The sequence below is a fragment of the Lagenorhynchus albirostris genome, chromosome 8, assembly GCF_949774975.1.
Source record: "Lagenorhynchus albirostris chromosome 8, mLagAlb1.1, whole genome shotgun sequence".
NCBI classification, from domain to species: Eukaryota; Metazoa; Chordata; class Mammalia; order Artiodactyla; family Delphinidae; genus Lagenorhynchus; species Lagenorhynchus albirostris.
The window spans coordinates 16,910,664-16,937,909 of NC_083102.1; the positions used below are offsets into that span (position 1 = coordinate 16,910,664).

The following is a 27,246-nucleotide window of genomic DNA, read 5'->3' on the forward strand; positions in this document are numbered from 1 at the left end:
ATTTATCCAGTGTTGTGGCTCTGGAAGAAGCCAGAGGAGGCAAGGGAATTTATGGAGAATGCACAAGAGTAGTGATGATGGACCATGAAATTGAAGCCTAAGAACTAGAAGCAACCTAAAGCCATGTACGCTGCCTGCCCTTCTGTTATTGTCTTCCCTTACATTTTGAAGGGCAAGACCATATTTTCTACATTTCCTGTAACTCTTTACAGCAACTAGACTTGTATCCATGATGACTACTCAATTAATATGTATTGATTGTCTATTTACTTCTGGGTGTGAAAATGTAGCAAGTTCTCCAATCTTCAGTGATCCTTCCAGAGTAAAGCCCCACTAGATTTGACAGATGGTCTATAAGTTATATATTTGAAACACCATATGTCATGTACCAATGCTCTGTACATACTTAGCTTCAAGTTTTCAGGTTTGGGTGATAATGTAGTTGGTAGCACCTGTGCTTCAAAACCTGCCATCCAGAAGCTTCATTTTCTCTTCCCCACACATTTATCACTTCAACCAGATGCTCCCTATTTCCTGGTTCCTCAGAATACAGTCTGGCCATCCTGGGATTTGAATCCCAGGATTCACCAGGTCTTATGTAAGAACCCTGGTCCAGGAGCATAGAGCTGCCATCTGTCTATTCCCTTTCTTCATTTCTTTTTTGTGTGTGTGTGGTATGCGGGCCTCTCTCTGTTGTAGCCTCTCCCGTTGCGGAGCACAGGCTCCGGACTCGCAGGCTCAGCGGCCATGGCTCACGGGCCCAGCCGCTCCGCGGTATGTGGGATCCTCCTGGACCAGGGCACGAACCCGTGTCCCCTGCATCGGCAGGCAGACTCTCAACCACTGCGCCACCAGGGAAGCCTGACCCTTCCTATTTTTGTCACACATGATTCAGGTTACCTACCTAGGCAAAATTGCTGGAACTGATAACGTATCATCTTATATGTGTTTAAATCCTAAGTGCAGACACTACTAATCCTGGTTAAAAGATGTGGAAACTAAAGCACTGGGACATTCTTATCCCAGGTCACTCAATATTGAAGTAATGACACGAAAACTAACATTCTTCAGATTCCCATTTCAATTCATTTGAGAAAATATTTTTAAAATATGTATCGCTGTAGGATATGGGTGTTCAAGCTGCTAACTTGAGAACAAGTCATGTTGCCAATGATTCAAATAAGAATTTACCACATCAGAGATGTCCCATCACTCAAATCCATTCAGTGCACAGAATCAAAATATTCCAGCAAGAATGTTTACCTTATTTCCCACTGACTTCTACTTTAAAAGCTGAAATAATTTTTATTATGAATAAAAAGTTGGACATGGATACAATGCAATCACATGATAAAAATGCAGCAAATAATTTCATTTAAAGGCAAATGCTGTATTTTGTATAGGACTATTCATAATTAATGATACAATAACATTAACAGGTGTGCACAATTTTTTTAATGCTATCAAATATACTGTGCTCAGCGCTGAGGATACAGAGGCAAAGGAAATAGACACGGTTCTCGCCTTCAAAGATTTACAGTCTCGGGGGGGGGGAGGGGGAGGCAAACAAATATGTAATTAAAATGGAGTTATATTACGAAAGCATTTTTCAGCCAGGACTAGGCAAAGATCCCCTGGACATTATTGGATATTGTCAACAAAACTTTTTTTAATTAAAAAAAATGCTTCCAAGTAGAAAGTTGAAAGTAACAATTTACTCTAGAACCAGGAGTCTTGGTAATGAAGTCATTGGTCCATTGTTCTGCCTGTGCAGATACACATCCCTGTAATTAACATAAGACTTGTCTCAAACACCTTAATTCTTCCAGCTTTATATCCAAGGTTACTACTCCTTTACAATACTCGTCTAATTTTTTTTTTTTTTTTTTTTTTTTTTTTTTTTTTTGCGGTACGTGGGCCTCTCACTCTTGTGGCCTCTCCCGTTGCGGAGCACAGGCTCCGGACGCGCAGGTTCAGCAGCCATGGCTCACGGGCCCAGCCGCTCCGCGGCATGTGGGATCTTCCCGGACCGGGGCACGAACCCGTGTCCCCTGCATCGGCAGGCGGACCCTCAACCACTGTGCCACCAGGGAAGCCCAGCCCTCTGGTTTTAAACATGAGAACTCTGGCATTTTGTTGCCAGTAGCCAGATTCCTAGTCTACAGATGATGAAACACCATAGGAATGTTAGAAAATCAAGATCTGTGCAATTGTTTCTCCCACCCAATACATTCCAGGAGAGGGCAATTTGTGATCGCAGAATGCACTAGGAGAAGAAATGTGTTCTTTACCGCTGTTGACAAATGGATCTTCTAAGTAGCCCTCTCTTCTTTTGAAGCCAGCATCTAGCAATTAACCCTTCCATCTGGCAGCGTCTTTTCCACACTTCTAGGCAACAGACATTTCACATTAGTAATAGCTGTGACTTCAGCGGTCCTCCAGCTAATGATACTTTTTGTTTCCTTTCCCATTTGCTAAAATACTTTCCTCTAATTTAGTGACCTGAGCAGGGATATTAGGAAAAGTGGGAAACAATCATTCAGAAACTCATTAAAATATCTCAGCACAAAAATGAGAGTGGCATGCATGAGGGGAATGAGAACACTGGAAAGGAAGAATAAAGATCTCAGAGTCACTACTACTGCTGTCAGTCTGGTTTTAGTCAACCGTAGACTTTGGGAAAAGAAAAAAGTCAGCGTGGAGTTTAAAAACAATGAGAGCTGCTAAAACAAAATGTGAAAATAACCTTGTACCATCCTGACTATAGTCTCTATTTACCCAGAAAGACTTTAAAAAGAAATCTATCCTCATCTTTAATTTTTTTTGAATTTTGTTTTATTTATTTTTTAGGCAGCAGGTTCTTATCCTCATCTTTATAAATTCAAATGCTATTGATATGAAAATTAAAATCCACTTCTATTTTTTTTGCTGGAAAACATTCTGATGTAGACTTACAACATTCCCAGAAATGTGTCTTCCTGGGGTTTTACTGTAGCCAAGCTATTGCTATGTATCGAGACAGTCTGTTTTCTCTGGTGAGATGAGACTATGAATCAAGAAAGTGGGATTTTCACATCACATAAGCCACTTACTTGTTGTTAGCTCTTGACTCATTCAGTTATCCTATGGGTACTTCAATGTTCCCAACCATAAAGGAAGCACTTGACCCCTTAGATTGCTGGGAGGATTTTAGGAGGTAATAAATTCTCTTTTTTTAACCAAGAAGATCAAGGTTTTTTTCAAATTTATTGAGGTATAATGAACCAATAAAAATGTAAGATATTTAAGGTGTATATTGTGTTGATTTGATATACATATAATTGTGAAAATTCCCAACATCTAGTCAATTAACACATCCAATACCTCACATATTTATCTTTTTCTGGAGGGGGGATAGGTGAGAACATTTAAGTTCTACTCTCTCAGCAAATTTCAGTTATATTATAGTGTTATCACCTATAGTCATTGTGATTTACGTTAGAGCCTCAGACCTTACTCATCTTATAGCTGAAAGTTTGTGCCATTTTACCAACCTCTCCCTATCCCCACTGCCCACCCCATCCCTGGCAAACACTTTTCTACTCTCGGTTTCAATTAGTTTGACTTCTTTTTTTTAGATTCCACATATAAATGAAATCATACAGTATTTTTCCTTCTCTGTCTGGCTTATCTTACTTAGCATAAGCACTCGAGGTCCATCCATGTTGTCGAAAATGGCAGGACTACCTTCTTTCTCATGGCTGAATAATATTCATACATACCTCATCTTCTTTATCCACTCATCCATTGATGGGCACTTAGGTCATTTCCATTTCTTGCTTATTGTAAATAATGCTGCGATGAACATAATAGTACAATTAGCTCTTCGATATCCTGATTTCACTTCCTTTGGGTATATCTCCTGAAGTAGGATTGCTGGATCATACGGTAAATTCTTTAAAATAAAGGCAATTGTCCTTAAGATCTCAGGTCAGTAGTTGTATATCTCCTGAAGTAGGATTGCTGGATCATACGGTAAATTCTTTAAAATAAAGGCAATTGTCCTTAAGATCTCAGGTCAGTAGTCATGTTTTCACAAAAGACTTCCCTGACTATCATTTTTTATCCACACCTCATCCTACACCAACCCCAGCTTCCCCCCACAATACATTCATAGAACATCACATGGTTTCCTTCCTAGCACACAACATAGTTTGTAGCCATGCATTTATGTATTGATTGCATCCCTCTAGTCTAAACTTTATGAGGGCAGATATCATACACTTTGTTTACTGTTATATACCACATACTTTTTCATCACAATGCCTGGCATATAGTAGGTTGACAATAGTGAATTAAATAGAAGTTTTAACCTTAGATCTGGAGAGAAGGCTAGAGTCTTGATAAATGTTATAATCAAAGAATCAATTCTTTCCTTTTTTCTTCCCTAGGCTTATACCATGGAGACAATGACCAAAACCCATCGAAACACTGCCCAAAGTCCCACAGGTGAAGCCGCTCTGTCATTATGGCCTTCCTTCCAATCTGTGATGCAACTGGGGATCCTGAGCTGGCACTGCCCGTCCTGTATCCTATTTATCATTTTCATTAGAAAAACCAAAATTCATGAGTTTTAGTTCTAACAAGCCCTTCCTTTGCTTCTTCTAACGTGAAAAAGGCAGCTCTAGTTCACCTATATAATTCTGTCTTCAAATTTTTTTTATGTACATTATACTTTTTCTTCCTAGTCCTTCTCTTTTGTTCCAATAATAAATAGACACACACATAAATAATTTTTTAAACCATGAGGATTTGATAGATAATGTGTTTATGAGAACTAGGTTCTTGTGAAATGAGTAAATTGTATTTATTCAGTCATACATACTAAAGCAGACAAGTCATTTTCTCAGCCAATTCAAAAATGAGATGATAATATAATTTTTAAAAATCCTGTTTACTTGGTATAAAGAAACCTATTCATAAGAAATTCAGTGATTCAATTGATCATTTTTCTAGATAGCATAACCAGCTTGTTATATTTTCCTAATCTTGAAATGGGATGATTATTATCCTATTTGGATCATTATCTGGAAAAATGATTTTTTTCTTTTACCTAAACAACTTGTCTAATGGCACAATTGTCTGAATATTTCATTTTTTCAGTAAGTTACTTTGACTTTGACAAAACCTCTTTTACTCATTATCTTTAAATAGTGAACCTCATGTTCTTGGTTACTGGTCATTTATTTGTTTAATCATTCATTCAGCCCACCTTTATTGATCATCTGCAATATATCAAGAACAGTACTAACATTCTGTGGGCTCGGACAACCCCTTCCTGAAAGCCAGGAGTCCCCCTTTGACAAAAGCATCATCACTTTTACCCATTCCATATAGCATCTGAGTGCTTCCAACTTATCCAGACTTTTAAATGTGCCCATTTCTTAACATCCAAATAAAATAGGCCCAACTTATAAACAGAAAATCTAGTCACTTTCTAAATATTTCTGAGGATTTTCTGGGAGTGCTTACATGTCTTAATTGATTCTTGTCTTCTTGGAATCAAGATGGCTGTTCCTCTTTCTCCCAGATCGCTCCTGGATGTATGTCTTCTGCTTCTCCATGAGTTAACCTCTCCACAGCTGGAGGAGGGAACGCAGCCAGCGGCCTGCATTCCCCAAGGCAGCTTGCACACAAGACAGGCATTTTAGCTTTACTGAAATCTGAGAATATCCTAAGAGAATGATAAAGCAGAAAAGGAAAACAAAACTCAAAAGCCATATTACTGCTCTTAGAGTCCACCGGAAGGAGTTTTTTGGGGTTCTGAGCCTCAAAGCCCATTCCCAGGCCTCAGCCTGTCCCACTCCACATCTGCCACCAGAGGAGGCTGAAAAATCAGTCAGTTAATATCTTGGGAACCCCTCAGACGAAGAAAACTACCCTTTTGCTTTATTATGGTTCTCTTTACCCTTACTCATTCCTTTCAGGTCATGCTTAGGCCTTGCCTTCACATAACCTATTAACTGTTTTCCCAAACAAAAGGATATTCCTTCTTCTAAGATGAATTCTGACACAATTCTTAGAATGTAAAAACACTTGCAGTCCACATTTTGCTACAATATTTGGATTTTCTGTGTACTTTCTACATCTATCATATTCTACTACGATTTTTTTAAATGAAATATTCTTCTTCCTGAAAAAAAAAATGTGAATAATTTAACGGGAGTCCTTGAAGGTTTCAGAACAAAAGGAAGTGATGAGAACTAGGGAGCTGCCTGAGGGGCCTTTGCCCTGAAAAAGAGTTTACTTTTGAGGCACATAACATTTTCACTTCTGGATGCTTTTAATTGATCTCCTACTAGTCTTCATTATTTCTAAAAGACTAGTAGGACAAACTCTTACTAGGTTTATTTTAATACTGTGTTTCTTTAAAGACTTAGATGCAATAAACACTTAGTACTAAGCAAGGGAACTCTATTTTGGTTGAACATCTTTGGCCTAAATTAAGAATTTATTTCTTCGACAGAATTCTGTGAGAAAGAGAATACTTGTTCCTTTTTCTTTCCTAGAGATCTCCCTCCTGATAGCCCCTTGGCCCTATTTAATAAAGGGGGAAAAAGAAGATGGAATTTTGTTCCTATGTCAGATATTTCCTGTAAACTCCTCTCGTTATCACTCTGCCTATGCAATATCAAAGCACCCGAACAGAAAGCCAAAACTGAAATCACCTAGCTATGACTGACCACTTTTCACCTTTTGCCTAGATGTTTTGAGGCCTTGAAAATACCAAAACCAACCTGAATTCATCTAAAGAGATTAAAACATAACTGTTCTTATTGGGCCCACTAAGCTGCCTTGATTTTCTCAGCGTGACTGAGAACAGATCAAGGAACTAATATGAAAGTATTCAGGAATTTGGGATGTGCTCTTTGTATTACACCATCATCATTATCTGTCAGTTCCAGCTCTATTGTTTGCCAGCTAGCCTTAAATTGCTGGTATTTATTCTCATGAAAAAGAAAGTTAATATTTTTCTGATGATTAAAAGTATGTATAATAATTGTAAACAAAAGTGAAAATATAACATAAAAAAGGAAAAAAAAATCAGCTCTGATTCCACAACCCCAGAGATAATCAGTTATAAATTAGTACATTTCCTTTCTATCATTAAATGCGTATACTAGAGTCTAACATTGGTGATCCATTGACATTGTAATTTAAATTTCCTTGTCTGCTGGTGTTTCATGATATTTTAAAGTCTTGGTCTTTCCCCAACTCACAACCATCCTGATGAGCAAGAAGCTCTATTTAGTTTCATCAAAGTCCTCGGAGCTTAAGTCCAGCCTGAGCCTAGACAGTACCTTCCCTTGGACACGAGGGAATGCCGATGGATGCCGATGGACAACCCATCAGAAGTCAGAGGAAAACTCTTCCCAAGATGTCAGACACAGAGACGTGGTCCAATAGTAGAGCCTCAGCCTTTGGAGGGGAGATGCTGTCTTCAGCATGGTGTCTGTGGCTCAGGTTTGCCTTCTAGATCATTTCTGGTTGATTTGTGCTCAGCAAACCAGGAAGCAGATAGGGCTACAGGTCAAAGTAAATGAAAGTACTGTTCACTAATATTTCTATAAAACATTGGGTTAAAAGTAGCTCTGCTTTGGGAGCCATGTGAAAAACCTAAGAGAAAAGGAGGCAAGATTCACTTCTGTACAGAATCCAGCACAGCTTTGGTTCATTGAGGTCCCAGAAAACATTCCTGCCCTTTGGCCCCTGGTGATCTCCCAAGCACCCCTAGTGGAGTCACCTTAAATTAATGACAGCTCAGATGGGGACACTGAAGGCAGTAACTATTCACTAAAGGCAGTTTTAAAGACAGTGAAAACCCTGTCAATAGCTTCCACCCACAGGGCCAGACTGGGAGAGGTGAAAAAAAATCACAGTCAATGCATAGTACCTTATTAATTAGCAAATGTGAGATAAGCCAAGGACGGGTATTAGCAGTAAGGGTAGTGAGTAGGGAAGGCTTTTTAGATAGAGGTCCTGCATTAACAGGTGGAAATAAGAAACATGGACCCCACCCACAAAAGGGAAAATTCCTTGGCCCAAGAAAACCCTTTTGTAGAATTTGCTTACCTTATACATAAAATTGTATTCCTGAAAAGCCAACAAATACATTTTTCTGTCCTTAGTAGATAAATTAAATGGTGATAGCATTCTCTACATATTCATTATGTGTATACTTGAAGACTATGAATGGTCTTTAATCTCTATTAAATTAATCCAATTATTTTTGCCTTTTCTGAAGCCAAACCCAAAGCCATTTCTTCTGGAATGAATTTAAACATCCCTAGCTCTGGAGCCTGGCTAAGGAGAGGCACTGGATGAGAGTCAGAGTGAGACCTCCTTCTGTCCCACCCACTAGGGAGTTTACTGTTTTACCCTGCAAAGCGAGAAAGCAAGAACAGAGCAGAATGCCTCTAAAATAAACCCATTTGCCAATTTCTCTTCTCAAAAGACAAATACTACTTGCTTCAACCCTGAGCAAATAAGGAGACAGAAGGACTAATGTCCTTTCAGTCATCTGAGTCATCTGTGAATTAAATGGTCGTGAAATAGTAAGGAGAACCCAGAAAATGACAAGCAGCATGAGTTGAACATTTGTACAATGATTATAACCACGGGCTGCAGTTTTATCATCACAGACAATTTTGGTTGAACTTCTCTGAAAGATAAATAATGAAAATTCACTCTTCATCATCAAAAAAAAAAGTTTGATGCTGAGTCAATCAACCTGCCAGGATATGATGATGATGATGATGATGATGGGAATTAAAACACACTTACAGAGGATACTCCATGCCAGCTACTCTTCTAAATGCTTTATTTGAGGAACTCATTTAATCCTCACAACAACCCTATTAATTAAGTGCTCTTATTAGTCCCTAAAATAAGGCATGGGGAGATTGAAAAATCTGTTGGGGTAAAGTAGTAAGTGGAGGAGCCAGATTTCAAACCCAGATACCCGCGACATTACAATTAGCAACATGCCAACATCTAAATCAAACGTTTAAAAGTTTAATCTACCACCTTGATATTGTTGATTCTTCAGAATTTTGAAGTTGCTTCAAGTGACTGATTTGTTTTCTTTTCATCTAAGCAGCTTAACCATAATGAATAAAGTCATTACATAAAAGGCAAAACATAAAAATTAAATAGATTTTGAAAACTGAATAATTTTTCACTTCTAGATAACTGAAGTTCAATTAAATAACAGTGTGAAACTATGAGATTCAACCGTTTGCATTTTGTATAACAGAGGTCAATATTTATTGGAATGAGATTCATGTTCTACATAACCCCATTTTCCAGAACAAGGGAAAAATGACATAGACTTGAATTAGCCACAGATCAAGTCTTTGGGACAAAATTCATTTTTCATTTCCTTGTTGAGAATTAAAATCACGTAGGGTAAAGCAACATTTTTTTCCCTTCCTTCTTGTTTCCCATTAGCACTTGGGGGTCTTTCAGGGAAGAGTCTGGGTTTTTAAGCAACCACACTGCTCACGAGCACCATACCATCCCGCCAGCAGCTCACTGACCCTCCTGATTTCCACCCTTCCCGCACTCAACTCCTTTGAGACTTACTTTTTTCTATGGCCAAGTTTTCTATGAGCAAAAAAGTAACTGAAATACTCAATCGGTCTTTTACTGTTTCTCGATAAATTTTACTAAGCAACAATTATCATCAATGATATTATTAAAAGTGGATTCAATTTATCCAACAAGCCGAAGTACACCCAGAAGTCAGTCTATTCAGAGGACTTGGCAATGGTAATAGGAATGGCCCCGAAGCACAACCAGCTGTGTACTATGTCTTTTGTCTTGCTAGTCCCCATATCTACATATCCTGGGTTCTCAAAAATGTTGGTTGGATTTAATTAACTTGAAATGTGAATACCAAAGCTAATAAACAAATGAGGTTCTTCATGCTGCCAAACTTGAATCTGGTTACAAGATATGTCCAGTTATGACTGCTAGTTCTGGAGAAGCTTGACATGTACAACTAGAGGAAGAGAGAGAGAGAGAAGGAGAGGGAGAGAGAGCAGTAAGGGTGAGGTGAGATGGTTGTGGAATCCCAGATGGGTGATAAACATGAGAAGGGCTGAAGCAGGGCAGAGAAAAATCAGAATATGGGGAGATTCAAGGACACTGGAAGAAGTACCACCAGGAATAAGCTTGCGCCAGATGTGATCTCCTCCATTCTGTCTCAGTTCATTTGGGCTCTGCTATAAGAAGAACACCACGGACAGGGTGGATTAAACAACGAGCATTGATTTCTCACAATTCTGGAGGCTGGGGAGTCCAGGACCAAGGCACTACAGATCTGGTGCCTGGTAAGAGCCCCCTTCCCGGTTCACAAATGGCTATTTTCTCTTTGTGTCCTCACATGAATGAGGGGGTAAGGGAGCTCTCCGGGGTCTCTTTTATAAGGGCGTTAATCCCACTCATGACGGCTCCACTCTGGTGCATTAAGCACCTCCCAAAGACCCCACCTCCTAATACCATCACTTTGTGGATTAGGATTTCAACACGTGAATATGGGAAGGACACAAACATCCAGTCCATAACACATCCCTATTCAGGTTGAAGTCCTGGGTTAAAGCAGAAGATAGTCTTACTGGCTGTTTCCTCAGGACTTCCATACCCTCCTCTCCTCTGTACTCTGCCTCCAGTTTGGTATCTCTGTTGGCCTTTAAAAGTACAGGCTTAAAATTTCCAGTTCAACCCTTTTTCATTAAGATATACCCATGGAGCAGGTTTCTCGAGAAAGTAGCTCTTCATTCCTTATGTAAGCAACACAATGAATGCACATCTTAAAAGAGAATCATAAAGCAGTTAGGAGAAAGGAGCAGTGCATGCGCGTGAATGTGGATTTGACCCATAAACATAAAACCCCTCATCAGCGAGATGTTTCATCCATCTTAACACTGGAGCCACTTTGCTCTTTGCTGTACTCCAGATTGCTCCTCACTAGTGTTTGACGGAAGTTCATTAGTGTCATAGACTACAAAAACTATCATTGCATGAACAAAATCCTGGAGCACGCTTCTGTGGAACGATTCCCAGAACCTGTCGTTCCTGAACTTCTTTACTGCTTCCTATCTGTTCCTCCCCCATCTGACACTAAACCTAAAACGTATAACTGACCCAAATGAGGATGAGTTGAGAGTCGAAAGATACTGACTTTGTTTTCCTTTCCAGCCTTAAATTAAATATTTCTCCTTCTTTCTCTCTCTTCATTTTGACATTTTTATTGTGGAATATATCATGCATAAGGAAATGTATATAATGTTTACACACATACCTACAGTTTAAAGAATAATATGACACACATCTGTGTGATTTAGCTCTCTTTCTCTCTTAACGGAATTTTTTAAACACTTACTGGACTACTTAGGAAATAAGAATGAAAACGATAAGTTCGAAGGAAGAAAATACACATTAAAGCCTCCTGAGAAATAAGAAAACAATCTTAAGACTGGGGAAAGTTTCCTTTTAAGTTGAAAAAGAATTAAAACAGATCCAGCTGCCTGCTTTGACTTTGTCCACTTCCCTTCTTTATTTTCTTTCTTCTTTTCCTCTCTTCCTCTTTTTTCTCCCCTATCTCCCCTTCCCCTGAACCTTAAGTGACATGAGACAGTTAAGAGACAAGCCACAAGGCAGAGAGCTCTTCAAAGAACAGTTCTGACAGCAGCTAACATGAGACTTAGGCCAAGGATTCCAAGAAAGAGGTGTGAGGACATGCAATCCTCTCCCAACGTTCCAACTACACGTTTTATAGCAGTTTCAGTGGAAGAAAACTGCTTCCTGAGTCAAGACCAGGATCACATACCCAACTCTTCTCCTGTCTCTGTTGAAACTCCAGCCCCGCTTCTGATGAGGAAGTTTTCTAACCCTGAGGTGCTCCCTGATATGCATCAGCTAACAGAGACTTTAACCTCTATATGAGTTGCCTGAACCATTTTTTCCCTTTTTTAAAATTAACGGGCACACGCTTTACCGCATTGTCTTTACTTTTCGCCCGAAAGAGGACGCTCAAGGATGGACTTGCCCTCCCAGACAAGCAGGATACCCAAGATTTCCTCACCACTCACTAGGCTTTGCCAGTAGAGGGCAGTGGAGTGGTTGGAAGTAGTAACCTGTCATCCCTAAATCTGTTGCCCACCGCGGCTGGCATCATTGGGATTTTCCCAACGTCATCTTTGGAAACTTCCTACCCTGAATCCCTCCTCCACTCACTCCTCCATCAGGTTTTTTCTCTCCCATGTCTCTCCGTCCATCCAGAGAGAAAAGCAGCCATCTGCTGACAGGAACACTGTGGGGCAGGATGAATGATTCATCTCCCCTCTGGGGAGCCAATCTGATCCCGCGTGAGCGTTGAGTGACCAGTCATGGTGGCTCACTCCCCCGAGAGAGGAGACGAATCGGAGAACGGGCGTTGTTTCTTGCATTAGATTTCTGCATTCTTCCGAAAAACCCTCTGAAACCCAGACCGCTGAACTGACATGCCCAAGATCACAGAATTAGTGTCCAGGCTGAAATTAGAATCTGATATCCGTCCCAGAGACTTACACTGAGTGTTGATAAGTAAAGGTAATAATAATGTTTATTGAGTACTAACCATGTGTCAGGCACTATTCTAAAAACTTTACATGCATTCACTCCTTTCATCCTTACCAGAAGCTCTTTACTTTGATGCAGTCCCACTTGTTTATTTTTGTTGTTGCGCTCTTCCAAAACCTGATGAGTCAGAGGTCAGTATTATTTCTATTTTAAGGATGAGGAAACTGAAACTCAGAATAATTAAGGAACAGCTAGTGAGGATTTGATTCTAGGATGTCTTATGTCAGACCTAGAACTTATAAAACCACTGACATTTTCGCTGCTCTGTGGTAAATGAAAGAAATAAGGATGGCACAGTGCGTTTTTCTTAAAGCTAGATTTATTCTATTTTAAATACTATCCTTTATTATATTCCATACTTCTTATTTTAGAATATTAAAAATGCCCTTTCTTTTATGAGAAAATAGTGAGAGGACATGGTAGTTGTTGGTGTTTTATGAATTTTATTTTTTAATGGAATATATTTTCAAAGTTGTTTAGGTATATGAAATTGCAGAGTCTGGAAAGCACTTCCTTGCATTTTTTGCCTCCTGTTAGGAATTCTGGGAGAACTTTAGTGCTTTTATGCTTGCTCTGCAGGGTTCTGGCCTTAACTGGGGGAATAGGGAGGTGCAGAATGACAAAACTTTATTATGTTCCTTATATCAGTCAGGACTCTTGATTGCAAGTAAATAACTTAAGTAAAAAATTAGTATATATTAATTAATTTAGCTGAAGCATTTGGGGATCAGTGGCTCAAATTATGTCTTAAATTATATTTCTCAGCTTTGCTCTCTACATATATCAGCTGAATTCTGAGGCTCTGTGGGAGCGAAATGGCTACCAATGGCTTCAGTCTTTCTCTATGTTCAAGTTCAGAGGGGGAAAAGGTATCTCTCCCTAGCAGCTCCCACATAGGATTGTCTTTTGAATGGCCTGATTTATGTTGATCCCTGAAGGAGTCATATAGCCAAGGGTGCATTGATGCTACCTGACCACTTCTGAGTTACACGTTATACTCCTGAAGCTGGTAGTAGAATCAGCTCCACTGGCAGCGCTTCCTCAGACAACAGGAAGAGGACGGTTCTCAAAAGGGAAAATCAGATACTGTAGCCAAAAGAACGGATGCTTGGTGGTCCAGCGGGCAAATGTTCATTATTCACCTACCGTATGTCATTCGCTGGGCTGGGTACTACTCAGGGATCACTTCGTTTAACTCTCATAACAATTCTGTCAGGCAAATAATAACGTACCAGTGAAGACACTAAGGCTCAGAGAAGCCAAAAAACACAGAAAACGTCAAAGACTAGTTGCTGGGAGATCCAGGAATCAAATTCTATTCTGACTAACTTCACTTCCCAAGCTCTTGATTTTTATTTTCTAATTTGCCTATCCTACCCATTCCTTTACCATTAAAACTGAGGATAAAGTAAGTCATGCTGTGTATTTCAATGATGGCTTGGTCCAGGGGCTCAATGACCACCTTTCCCAGGCCCACTCCTACGGAGGGGTGAAGCGTTAGTGACCTCTGACTACTCCCTTCTCCCACTTCACCAAGGACTAAGAATTCTTTAAATATGTATTTCTGCTGTCCTCACCACAGTTGAAAAGCCAACAATCAGAAACACTGATTACGTCTCACCGCTGGGTTGAAAAGAAAATATAATCTGGAGCAATTCTAGATGGATGTTAATCAAATAAGAGAACAATGTTTCTTTGAAGTTTGATTTAGAATTTTCCAACACGTTAATCATGTGACATCCACACCTCAGAGAATAGGTCCTTTAGCCTTAAAAAAGAAGTGCATTGGAAGAGAAGGATTTCATCACTAATATATTGGAGAACAGTTTCTCTATTCACTCTGTAGCAAACATCATAATCCCCCCATGACAGTTCCAGGAAACTATTCTCTGAAACAGTAAATCTGTCCAATCAAAATTAAGTGTTCAGAGTCGTAAACAGTATTCACTGCTTCATCAAAAATCTAAAACAAGACCACTATTTGCAGCTCCAGATATCATTAGGCATCCAGACTTGGGTCATAAATAAGATTCTTTTATTCAAAGACAAAGCCAAGACTGAGATCATGAATCTCCAGATTCACTCAATGTGAAAAATAATTTTCATTATTTCCCAAGGAAAGTGTTCACATTTGGAAAAGAATAATAGTCATAAAATAAAAAGAATTCAAGACTTTAACATTATTGTAAAAGCAAAGTAGTCCTGTTAAATCTTGGCTGTCCCCTAATATCAGGCAGGATGGTCCATGGCCTCACATGGACAATATTTCATTTGGAGGGTTCTCTGCCCAGCTGTCAGTCCACACACCATCTCCTTGTGGCTCCAGAAAGCTGACCTGGATCTATTTCTTCCTCCTTCTCACTGCTGCTCTCCGCCCCCAGCTCCTCTAAGCACAGATAACGATCATGCTTACTGGACATTTCAGTTCTAGTCACACACACCATGAGGCTCCAGGGTAAATTACTTTCTTGACTATTCAATTTCCATTTCTTCATGGTTTGCAGAAGGGCATTCAGCTTAAGCCTAAACTATGTTCACCACTGCAGTTCAGATATGTGGGGACACGTCCAGTAAACTAACGGGGGACTTGCCAAAAAATAATTGAGGAAAGAAAGACTGAGCACTTCTGGGGAGAGAGTACATCCCAAGAGAATGAGGCAGCCAAACACAACAACCTGGATCCAGTTTTTTAAAACGTCTTGGCTCTTCGAAGGGTCATGAGCTTGGGCAGCAGTGGCCATGTCTGCTCTGAGAAGTGATGCCCTAGCAGCAGGGGCAAAGGTGCCTGGTGAGAGAGTGGGGTGTGGTACTCAGCGGACTTTCAAGGCACCTCAAGGTACCTCTAAGCAAATGGGGCTGGAGCAGTGTACCAGGAGTGGAATAGCAAGAACCTTATGGGAACCAACAAGGAGCTTGATCAGACACTTGTTTTTCAGTGTACAGGGACTGTAGAGGGAGGGGGAAAGAGCAAGGGTCTATGATCCTATATTAGGTACTAGCAAAAAAAGGATTATATAAAAAAAGAGTACGGAATGTCCTTCCTTAATACCTTCCAGCTCTGAGTTTGAACAACTTTATAATTCTAACTAGCTGATGGTGGGGAAAAGAAACATTGCTCTCTGCGCCCTGCCCCAAACCTCTGCCCCAAGTCCTCACCAGCAGCAAGTTAAGCCTCCAGAAGACAGGAACAAAAGCAACCACTGCTGAATAGGATACCCTTCCCTCCCCCTTGGGAGGGTCAGAGTGTGACTCCTGCCCAGCCTGCCTTCCTGTTCGTGCTTCTCCCTCTTATAAAGGGGCCTCTTCCCCGACTGGCTCCTCCCCCCTACCCCTCATCACCTCGCCCTGGGCATCCCAGAGCATAGGTTTCCAAGAAAAGGCTATGCTCATCTTTTGTGACCCCAAACCTCACTCCAGCTACTTTCACTGAAAAATAGATGTAGGAAACTCCTGATCTCCCTTTGTCCTGGTCCCTGGAAATCCCAAACTCAGGTTCACTATTACTAAGAACATTCCAACATTTCAAATGTAGACAGTCTATGAAGGAGTTTCAACTCAATGGTTAGTAACACAGAATTGTTACTTTTTTCAAATCTTTCTCTCAATCGTGTTTTTTCCAATAACCCTGTCCTGCTTCCTAGCAATGACCTCTTGGCACCGTCCATAACTCAGCAGTCCCTTCTGATTATTAACACTACTTATATTAAAAATTCTAATACCTTAGCTAATTAAAAATTGTTCATCTCCCCTTCCTCAAAATAGTTAGATCCATAGGTCCTGGGTTCTTGCCGTAAAGGATGAACACGGTTTGACTCTGAAATAACTTCTCTCCTCTTCTCCTTTCAAGATCTGGCTCTTCTAGCACCTTAGGGGCAGGGAGGAGAAATGAGTGAAGGCAGTGGTGATCATGTCCATGAGGGCAGATGTCCTGGCCTCCCGGTCTCTGCCTAAACACATGGTGTTTTGGGGCAATGCTAATTTCACCTTGCCCCTCCCCAAGCCCTGAGGAGCCCCCCAGAAAAAAGGCCTCCCCATCTCTCATCTGCTCCATCTACAGCGCACGCCTCCAGCCCTTTCTCGGGTTGGGTGGCCCCTTGCTTGACCCAGCAGCCACTGGGCATCCCTGTGCTCCCGCCCTTCCCCTCACCTCTGGGTGGTCCCTTCTGTGCCCTCAGAAGAACTAGGGTGGGTGTGGCCCCATCCTGTTCTCCTCCAGCACCTTCTCCTCACACCCGGGCCGCTCCTTACCTGGCTGGGGACAGCTCTTCCAACAAGCCTCCTGCTCAGGAATCTCCAGACTAGTTAGCGGCCGTGTCCCCAGGCCTCACACATGGACAGAGGCGTGTGTCAGACTCACCTAAAACTTTCCCGCCCTGCTCTGTACCATGCCCAGGTCAGCACAGAATGAGCCTGCAACTTCTGGAGTTCAGCACCCCTCCATCAGGGAGAAGATACGATGCCCTCAAACCCTATGACTGATGCCCCTTGAAAGCCCTTCCCTTGGCTTCTTGGAGAAGAAAGAAACTCCCATGGGGAAGGAGGCTGGAAACCTCTTACCTGGGCCCTAGTGACACCATGCAGACAGGGATGGGACAGGGGGTTATGGTCATGAGGCGGACTTAACCACCTCTTAGTAAACAAACCCAAAGGGCCCCGGAGGTGGTGACCCTTTGATAACTATCTTCAGGGTATGGGGTACTTAGCTGTTTTGTCCTCAGTTTTATACTTTTGCTGTAATTTCAGCACAAAAAGACAAAATCATTCTCTGGCATGGTGCCAGTCCTCCCCCCATCAAACAGCCACATCCCCAACCCCCCACCTGTAAGGACCTTCCCCCTTAGGGATAAAACTCATCCGTAGTCACTTGGCACAAATACAGTGAGACCTCCAGCCGTTTAGGAATATAACAACACTTTTATACAATAACCTAACATCTAGAGACAATGAGAATAACATATAAACAAACCACAACATGACTTAGGATACCACCCCTTATTCTTATGACTTTATTTCACAGATTGAAAAATTGAGACCCATAAACTCCCCAATTGCATAGAATGGTCACAATCATCACTTGAGGCATCTAATAACTTCAAACCACTCCACAGCTCCGTGAAGAACAATGAGTTTGTGTTCCCAAATGAAAGTCCTAAGATACCTTCCCAGTGACATTTCTTGCTAATTTTACCTAAAGGTTATTGGAGGAATTCTGATCTTCAGAATCTTCAAACCAGAATAAAATTTCATGTAATTTTATGTTAAGCCTGATACAGTTTGGACGTGAGTCTAACTGTCCATTTGTAAAGTGGAAGTTCATCCCACAGGGTATAGCATTCTCCCCTGGAATGTTCTTTCATTTTAAATATATCATTTTAGGGAATATTACAGTCCGGCATAATCTGACACATAGAAAAGTGTGTGAGTGCTTTAAATATTCCAGGCACCGAGTCGGTGTCAAACACAAAATAGGCTTCTTGTTTATCTAAAAATAAACATAAAAGATCAGGAGACTTTGTCGGCCTGTAGCAAATCATTTTCTTAGCTTTTCTGACGCAGTAGCTATTCTGTTGACCATCTGCACTTAGAACATGATTCATTTGCCCATGGCGGTAATGTGAGAGCCCGTTTGTGTTTTTCTTAGCGACCTCCTATGGAGATGGAAAAATGTAGCATCCACATTAGAGTATAAGCCCACCCCCCCCTCGAAGAATGCTTTTAGAAGCCTAGATGTTTTTTTCTTCAAGTTGTGTGTTAATGAAGGCAGTTATCAGTAAGATTCCCGGGCCCATACCAGAGTGACCCAATACCAGGTCTCTCCCTAAATCGCAGTGCACAGTGGCCAACAAATATATCATCATCTTGTTTTGCTGCTGCTGTTATTATTGTTGTGGTTTGTCCTACAGCACCGGCAAAGTTGGCTCACAGCAGCCTTTCCAGGAAGCCACGTTCTCAGTCTAGGTAGCACATCAGGGTCACCTGAGACCTTTTAAAATCCTGATGCCCAGACCACGTAATTCAGAGTCTCTGGGAGGTGTATCCGAGCGTGGGTAGTCTTTAAAGGCCCCGGATGATTTCAATGTGCACCATAGGTAGGGATCCATGGCTGTAAGATAACTACGCTGAAAATGTGCAGAGAAATGTGAGACAGAAGCAAAAAATGTTGACTACTAAATGGGAACGGTTCAAAGCGGTGATCAAATAAAATTGGCAAAGAAGTCTCCTTTCCACTTCCTATGCTTCAAAGTATCAATGGTAGCACTGAGTTTACCTGAAGGTGAGGTTCAAGAAAGTGAATATACAGAAGTAAGTTTGGAAAGGTAGGTCGGCGCCGTAGAATGAAGGACAGTGAAGGCAGACCTAGAACAATGGGCTTCATGCCAGTCACTAGGGAATCCCTGAAAGTTTGGGTGCAGAGACGTGACGTGATTAAGGGGTATTTTAGGAACACCAGTCTGCCAACAATAGTAGGATGGATCAGAGAGGGAGAGAATAGAGTCAGGGAGACCAATTAAGAGGCGATTAGGGTAGTCCAGAATTGAGGTGGCCAGAGCCTGAGTACTGAGAGCGGCAGCCCCGGAAATGGAAAATAACTGTAACCATTGAAGGAATGATGGTGGAGGACTGAAAATTGAGGCTTCAAGTCAGGTCAGAGACAAACGGGATGCCAGGAAGAGAAAGAGTTTGAAAATAAGAGAAAACAATTTTCACCTTTTATTTGTGGTTACCGTGAAACACCTAGAGAAAAGGTTTACTGGGCAGCCAGAAATATGAGCGTGGGCCTCAGCAGACAAGTCAAGATGAATCAAAACCAGATCTTTCCTGTTCTCAAAACAGGAAAGGTCCTTAGAGAGGTCATTAGTCACCAGACTCAAGTCTTGAAGGCAAGAGTTATATCTTAATTATCTTTTTTACTGCCAGGATCTGGAAAAGTTCCTGGCACATAATAGATGTTCAATAAATGTTTGTTAAGCTGAAATGAACAGTCTGAAGTGATTAACAGGGAACAGTCGGAGACTCTGAAAATAATTTTTGCCAAAGTCATAGTTTGGGCTAACATCTGCCCTCTGTTGCCTTTGATGGTGTGAAGACCAGTAGAAGCGTGAGAACAGACAGGAACATCCCACCTCAGAGACCCAGTGGGAGCCACAGGTCCACAGGTGAGAGCTGAGGCCCATGGTGGCAGGGAGGAGTGAGGAAGGAGCAGGTGGGATCCAATAACTGACATTTCTCAGGGCTTGATTCCTAAAGTCACTGAAGGGGAATCTCTATGCAGAGAATGAATTAGAATAAACTGAGTAGAAGATTTATATTTTGAATAGAACTCCAAACGTGTCCAACTTAGAAAAAACATTGATACATAGAGAAAAAGCTAAATGGTTGACAACTCTAGGACAAATGGCTCCTAATTTAACATCATTCATTGTTCAGAAATGGAAGAAGTATTACTTTACACCACAGTGCCACTGTTATTCAAATATGCAGGGATACTGGTATAATTAATAAGAAGTGAAACTTTATGTTAAAAATCATCCTCATACTAAAATATTTAGGAACTAATGTTTATGGCTTTTGACAACATCCAGCCATCATTTTTTCTAAAATTTTTAATTTAATTGTGAATAATTTCAAAAGCTCTATAAAATCCTCTTTTAAATTGTCAAGATTAAATTAATATTAAATTTAAATGTATTAATTTGTTAAATAGTAATCACATTATATTATTACTGTATTAAATTTAAATGTAAATTAAATAATTAAATGTAAATATTTTATCTTTGTTTTAAAATATCTTTCTGTCTTCTTTAAAGGGTATGATTTTTGTTACCTACTCTTTTCTCCCCTCTCCTTTCCTGGAGATTGATATGCAATATTTTTATGTTTATAATTAATATTTTTATATGTGTGTATTCAAAACCACCATAGTTTTGAATACACAGTTTTGAATACACAGAAAACCACAGTTTTCTGTGGGGTTTCTAATAAATGGTCTTATACTGTATAGATCCAACTTGCTTTCGAACTCATTTTTATTCATATTTATCCATTCATTTTAACTGCTATATAGTCTTCCATTGTTTGAATAACTAGAGTTTACCAGCCCTTTCCTTTATTTAGGGTTATTTAGATTGTTTTCTTCTCATTTTTCTTTCCATTGTAAACAGTGTTGTAGTGAAGCTCCTTGCACGTCATCTTATATATATGTGAAAATTTCTCTAAGCTGACTTGCTAGATTTGAGATTATGCACATTTTATAGAATATTAAAATCAGAAGTTTCGCCTGAGATCCTAAAATGATAGATATCAGTTATCAAAGTGAGATGTCAGACCAAGACAAAACATACCATGGCTTCACTACTCTTACACCCTCCATCTGTACTGAATGTAAAAAAGGGCCAGCTTGTTGCAGATGAAGGAGAGAGAATTTGTGATGAGAATGTCTTGGAGAGAATGGCGCTATATGTCCTAGCCTGTTCTGTGAACACCCACCAAGGAGAGAGTCGGGTGTGGAACTACCTGCTTTTCACCTCAATCCAATGAGTAGAACCTGAAAGGCACAATCTGTGACTCATGCAGTATACAGGCCAGCTCCTATCCAGATCATATGAAGGGCTAAAAAGAGCTTGTGGATAAGGGGCAAGTGAAAGAACAGGAGGCTGCATTAGCTCAGCCTACAGCAGCCTCTTCTAACCTCAGCCTCTGCTGAATGTCCAGCACTCAGCAAGAGAGACTGAAGTGGCCTAGTATAAAGCATCATTCCTTGAGGAGGTCAGGCGGCCACCTGGTGGTGGGTCGGTGTTACAACATCTCTTCTGACTCCCGGGGCAGCAATTCCTTTACTTCGCATTACGTGTTTGCCCTTCTTGACCACAGTGCCTCTGCCAGCGCCATGCTCTCTACCAATATGGAACCCCACAGAACCTCACCTCAGAATAAGGAACTCATTTTATAGCAATAGTGATGCATTTATAGGCTTGTGGCCACAGGATTCTTTGGTCTTAACGAGGTACCCATCAACCAGAAGCTGCCGATCTGGTGGAATGGTGGGACAGCTTGTCGAAGGCTGGCTAAGCTGCCAGCTGGGGTTCAACACATGTGAAGTTAGGAGGCACGAATGTAGCATGTGCATTGAATTCACAAATCATATTCTCTAGTTTCCAATGGCTGGAACTGAACCAACAGCCGATGTATTTTAGTCTCTGATCACAAGAAAACCAGTCCACTCCGGTAACCAAGGAGTGAAATTAAAAGCAGCCCCTCTCATAATCATACCCAATGGCCCACTTGTGGAATTCATACCCCAAATTTGGACTCTGAAGGGTTAGAGGTACTGGCTCTCTTGGAGGAGGGGACATCAGTAAGACTTACACTAAACTGAAGGGTGCAGTATCGCTTAGCCAGCAGGCAAAGAAATAACTGTAAGCTTGGTGGCTTACTGGTACCCTTGAAGAAGTAGGATTGCTACTTCACAATGGGAGCAGGAATGAGCATGTCTGAACACTGGGGTTTGGAGTTCACTGGGTATCTCATAGTACTGCCAAGCCTAGTATTAACTGTCAATGAGCAATTACAGCTAATGTGTCTCAATGTGAGATTCCCAGAAACAAACCCTGAAAAGGATTTGAGTATGAGTAGTTTATTTGGGACTAAGCCCAGAAAACACCAGTAGGGAAATGGGAAGCAGGACAGGAAGAGAAAAACCAGTATTATCAACCAATTTACAACTGCAGGCAACAGGCATGCAGCCCTCCTGGGCAACTCTAACTCAGTGTGGAACACACAAAGCTACACAGTGGGAAGCGGGCTGTTATCCATCTCCAGGTCCATCTGTGGTTGAGGACTGGTTCCAGGGGATTCTCTTTATGATGCTGCCAGTCTTCTCCTAGAGTATGGGCTTCTTCAGTCGTAGGGTTTGCAGGCGTTCTCGGCAAGCAGCCTTCTGTTTGTAAAGGTGAATGCTGAGGGTACATAAGCAGGACACAAAACCGTCTGCTATACACCACCACCCAGCAAGGGCAGAACAGCAAAAAGTTTGGGTGAAGGTCTGGGCCACTACACCAGGCAAGCCATCCAACCCAGCTTAATTGCTGACCAAGCAGCGAGGAATCCAAGATGGTGGTGGTGAAAGGAGACAGAATATAAAGTACAGCGTCAAGACCAACTACAGGAGCAGGACCGTCAGACATGAAACACTGACCTGTTGCCATATATCCTCCAAGACATCACAACTGGCTACCACTTTGAAGAGGACTTCTTCTCTTTCCTGAGAAGAAATTAGAATAGCCCAAGAATAAAAATGGAAACTCTGTATTACAAAAAGGAGCCTAAAATAAGGGGAGAGCGTGATTAGATCTGAGAGGCCACAAGAAAGACACTGCATCTGACCCTGATCATTCGCAGCATCTCAGATTCCCTTGCCTCCTGGACCATGCTGCCACACCCAGGGGTTGACACGCACTTGTCCTGTGTGTGCCCGGACCTCCCCTTCATCACTGTCGTGCGACCCAGAACAGCAGTCACACAGGTAGTTTCTGCTTCTCCCACTACTTCTGGCCCCAAATGAAACACCCCACGTAGAGCATGGATCTGGCCTCCTAAACCGTGCTGAGCGGGCAGATGACTCAACCCAGAAGTGTGCTGGAGTGGCCTTCCCAGAGGAGAACTTTGACAGTTAGGAGGCAGGAGATAGAAGGCACCAGGTGGGTAAATCTTTGTTCCTCCTTCCTCCCCTCAACCCATCTTCCCTGCTCTGAGGCATTTTCTCTGCACAACCTCATTTCTGAGCACCTGCTCTACAGACTTCCTCACTGAGGATGGCCGGGGCAGGAGGACCTCATGACATCACCTCCCATCTCCTCTGCCTGGGTTCCCTCTCCTTCATTCTAGCTGCCCTGGATTTGCACTTCCCAAATAAAGCCTCAGCACTTTAAATCCTTGCTCCAGGATCAGTATTTTAGAAAACCTGGCTAACTGCGTAACACTTAACCAGGACCACTCTGAACTCAGCACACCTGTGGGCGGGGAGGGGGTAGTGGTGTTTCAGATCACACAGGTAATGTGAATTCCAGCACCAACCCCGTGGAATGCACACTTATGATTGAGAATTCTCAGAAGATTTTTAATTTAATTTAATTTAATTTATTTATTTATTTTGCGGTACGCGGGCCTCTCACTGTTGTAGCCTCTCCCGCCGCGGAGCACAGGCTCCGGATGCAGCAGGCTCAGCGGCCATGGCTCACGGGCCCAGCCGCTCCGCGGCATGTGGGATCTTCCCGGACCGCGGCACGAACCCGCGTCCCCTGCATCGGCAGGCGGATTCTCAACCACTGCGCCACCAGGGAAGCCCAGAAGATGTTTTAAATTACCATGCCACGCTATGCTTTGCCAAGACTGATGAGACAGGTAAGTCTCGTTCTGCAGGGAACATTTCTTTCACCCTCAGCAGGTTCAAGTTGTTCATCAGAGGTCTCTCTCCTTTCTCGGGCACTGAGCTATCTTTGTTTTCTTTCCTGCTTTGTTCTTTCCTCTCTTTTCTTTCTTTCCTATCTTTCTTTCCTATCTTTGTTTTCTTTCCTGTTTCTTTCCAAATAAAGCTCAGGCTCCAGGTACAGTGCGATCTGGGGTCCGGAGCTCACTCACTCCTGGGGAATCACGCCTTTCTGCATCTCTGGTCTCTGAGTGTTTTTCTCTTTTACTTCACCCTTTTAAGAAGTTGTTTCTTTTTGTTTCGAATTCGGCATTTTAAGTACCCAGTCCTGGAAGGGTTTTCTTGAGACATCTAGTCCACAGTGTTGCCAGAAAAAAAATTGTTTTGGAGAACATTCTGTTTTTGAAACTATCTTGAATGTACAGAAAAGTTGCAAGTACAGTATGATTTTTCCAGAAACATTTAAGGTAAGTTGCCAGCATGAGCCTGTCATCCACCAGTCCCCAAATACTTTAGTATGTGTTTCCTGCAAAACATATATATATATATTTATATATATATAACAATTATAGTAATTCTCCTGAAACGTCATTTAACCATCAAAATGAAGAAATTAACACCAATATCCTAATCCCCAGACCCTGCTCAAATTTTGCCATTTGTCCTAATAATGTCCTGCTCAGCAAAAGGATCCAATTCAGAATCAAGTTCTCCACGTACTTGTTGTGTCTCTTTACTCTCTTTTTATGTGGAACAGTTCTTCCTTCTTGCCCTGACTTACACAACGTTGACAACTCGATGAAAAAGGCTGGTAATTCTGCCAAAGTCCCCTGAATCGTGGTTTGTCTGATGATTATGCATCTTTGGCAGAAACATCTTGGAAGTGAGGCTGTTTCATTATTATTGCATTTTTTTCAGTTGGCACATGATTTTGATTTGTCTCAGTACTGATGACATGCACTTGATTGAGCTTGTGTCTACCAGCCCAGTCTATTGGAAAGTACCTCTTTTTTGTTTTATAAGTAATCAGTATTTTGTGGGGATTTTGAAATTATGTAAATTTTCCATTGCTCGTCAAAATTTCACTGTACTCATTTGGTAACCTCTATTGGTTTACACATGTTGTGTTGTAAACTGTTACCATAGCTATTTGACGTGACAGTGACATTCAGTGTAATGCTCCAGGTGTCCCCTATTTCGATCCCAGGCCATCCCAGTGGAGTGAGCTTAGAAATATATGTATGCATGTAATACGTACGTACATGTATATCTGTGTTTGTTCCTACATCTACTTATACTGAGAACCTTGACTCCACGCAGATGTCTCCAATTCCAATCCAACAACTACATGATTGTGGTTTTGTCCCTTTCTACTTAGTAATTCTCTCCCTCTCTCTGATAGTGGGGTATCTGGCTCCCAATTATTTTAATATATTTATTTATTTGAACAACACCCCCTATGTAACTAATCTCCACTCCCATGTGGACACCCTCGTCACCCTACTCAACTTCACCACCTCCCACATAGGGAGACTTCCTCCTTCCCTGTCCTGGGCTCTGACACCCTGGGCCAGGTAGCCCCTGTGCAGACGCCGTTCTCAGGCTGCTGCAGGGACACCCCCCTCACCCCACTCAAGCTTCCACACCATGCACCAGGCCGCCCATGGTGTAGGTGCTCACCTTACTCTGCTTGGCCTCTGTCACCCCACCCTGGGCCACTGGGACTAATACCTGCCTGCCCCAGCGTGGATGCCTGTCTTGCCCTGATAGCTTTGAAACTGGATTGTTCGGGAAGAAAAGGGCAAGGAAAAGAGGTACCAGAGATTTTTAATGTACATGCTTAACAAAGAGTAAAGTTAGCCAATAATCCTATCTTGTCCCTAATTCAAGGACTCTAGAAAGTTTAACTTCTATCCTCACTATACTCCCCACCTCAGCTTCTTACATGTTATTGTTGTCAGAGTTTTTTTCTCCTTTTTTATATCTCCAAAATTTATAGTCACCTTAATTATTATTTTGTTTAGTCAATGCTTATTTATGTTAAGCGATATTTTACTTATTTGTCCCCCATTGCTTCATATAGTCCACTCCCTCTATCTGGATTCAGTTTTCTTTTTTGCAAAACTCTATCCTTCATTGGCTATCCTTCAATGATCCTGTCAGACCATTGGTCTGCAATAGGTGAACTTTGTCAGATGTTGTTTTCTCACTCTTACTCTCTAACAACAGTTTAATTGCATAGAGCAATCGCATAGAGTGTAGGGTGACCAAGTGTCCTGGCTTGCCTTAGGCTGGGGGATTTCCCAAAACAGGAATTCAGTGCTAAAACCAGGACAGTCCTGGATGAACTGGAATGATTGGTCACTCTACTTCTATATTCTATTTTTTTTCCCTTGACAGTATTAAAACTATTATTCTATTGTCTTCTGATGTCTATCAGTACTTCTGAGAAAACTTCTGTGTGATAAACTTTTTTTCTTTGGGAATAACTTATTTCTCTCTGGCTGCTTCTGTGATTTCCTCTTTCCTTTGATAGTCTACCAGAGTATTGTTAAATAGCTTTATTTCTTATTCATCCTATTCAGGATTAGTTACACTTACTGAATATGACGATTCATCTCTTTCATTAATTCTAAAATATATTTAGCCTTTATCTCTTCAAAGATTTCTATTTCTTCTTTTCTGTTTATTCTTTCCTCTGGAACTCCTGTTAGATACATTCTGTGTTCTCATTACATACATTGTGCTTCTTAACCTCTCTTTCAGATTTTTCCATCTCTGCAATTCTCAGTGATATATTCTGAATAATTCAGCTCTGCCTTCTGGGTAAGTACTTATCATTTCAGGAGTGTCTAATCTGATGTTTAACACATTCACTGAGTTTTCAATTTCACTGGCTAAAATTTCATTTCTAGAAATTCTACTTGGTTCTTTTTCAAATGTTTTTATAATTTTTCCAGAGTGTTATGCTACTTACTTATATAGACTTTTTTTCTTTTATCTCTTTAAATCCTTTATTTAAATCCTTTAAATCCTTTAATTTAAATCCTTTATACAAAAAACATTTATTTTGTATTTTCATTCAGATTATTTCATTTAGTTCAAGGACTTTACCTCCCTGTGTATTTTGTTGACTTACTCTCTCCCTTTCTCTGTCT

The 27,246-nt window shown here is 41.2% G+C and overlaps 1 long non-coding RNA gene across 1 annotated transcript in view; it reads right to left on the reverse strand.

Moving 5' to 3' along the window:
- Positions 1 to 5,675, reverse strand: part of LOC132524114 (uncharacterized) — a 181,556-nt gene extending 175,881 nt beyond the window's left edge. Inside the window, exons 1-2 of the long non-coding RNA XR_009541797.1 lie at positions 5,512 to 5,675; positions 3,762 to 3,834 (exon numbers count right to left, since the gene is read on the reverse strand). This is a non-coding gene — a long non-coding RNA (uncharacterized LOC132524114). The remainder of the gene's footprint in view (positions 1 to 3,761; positions 3,835 to 5,511) is intronic.
- Between the last annotated feature and the right edge of the window lie 21,571 nt (positions 5,676 to 27,246).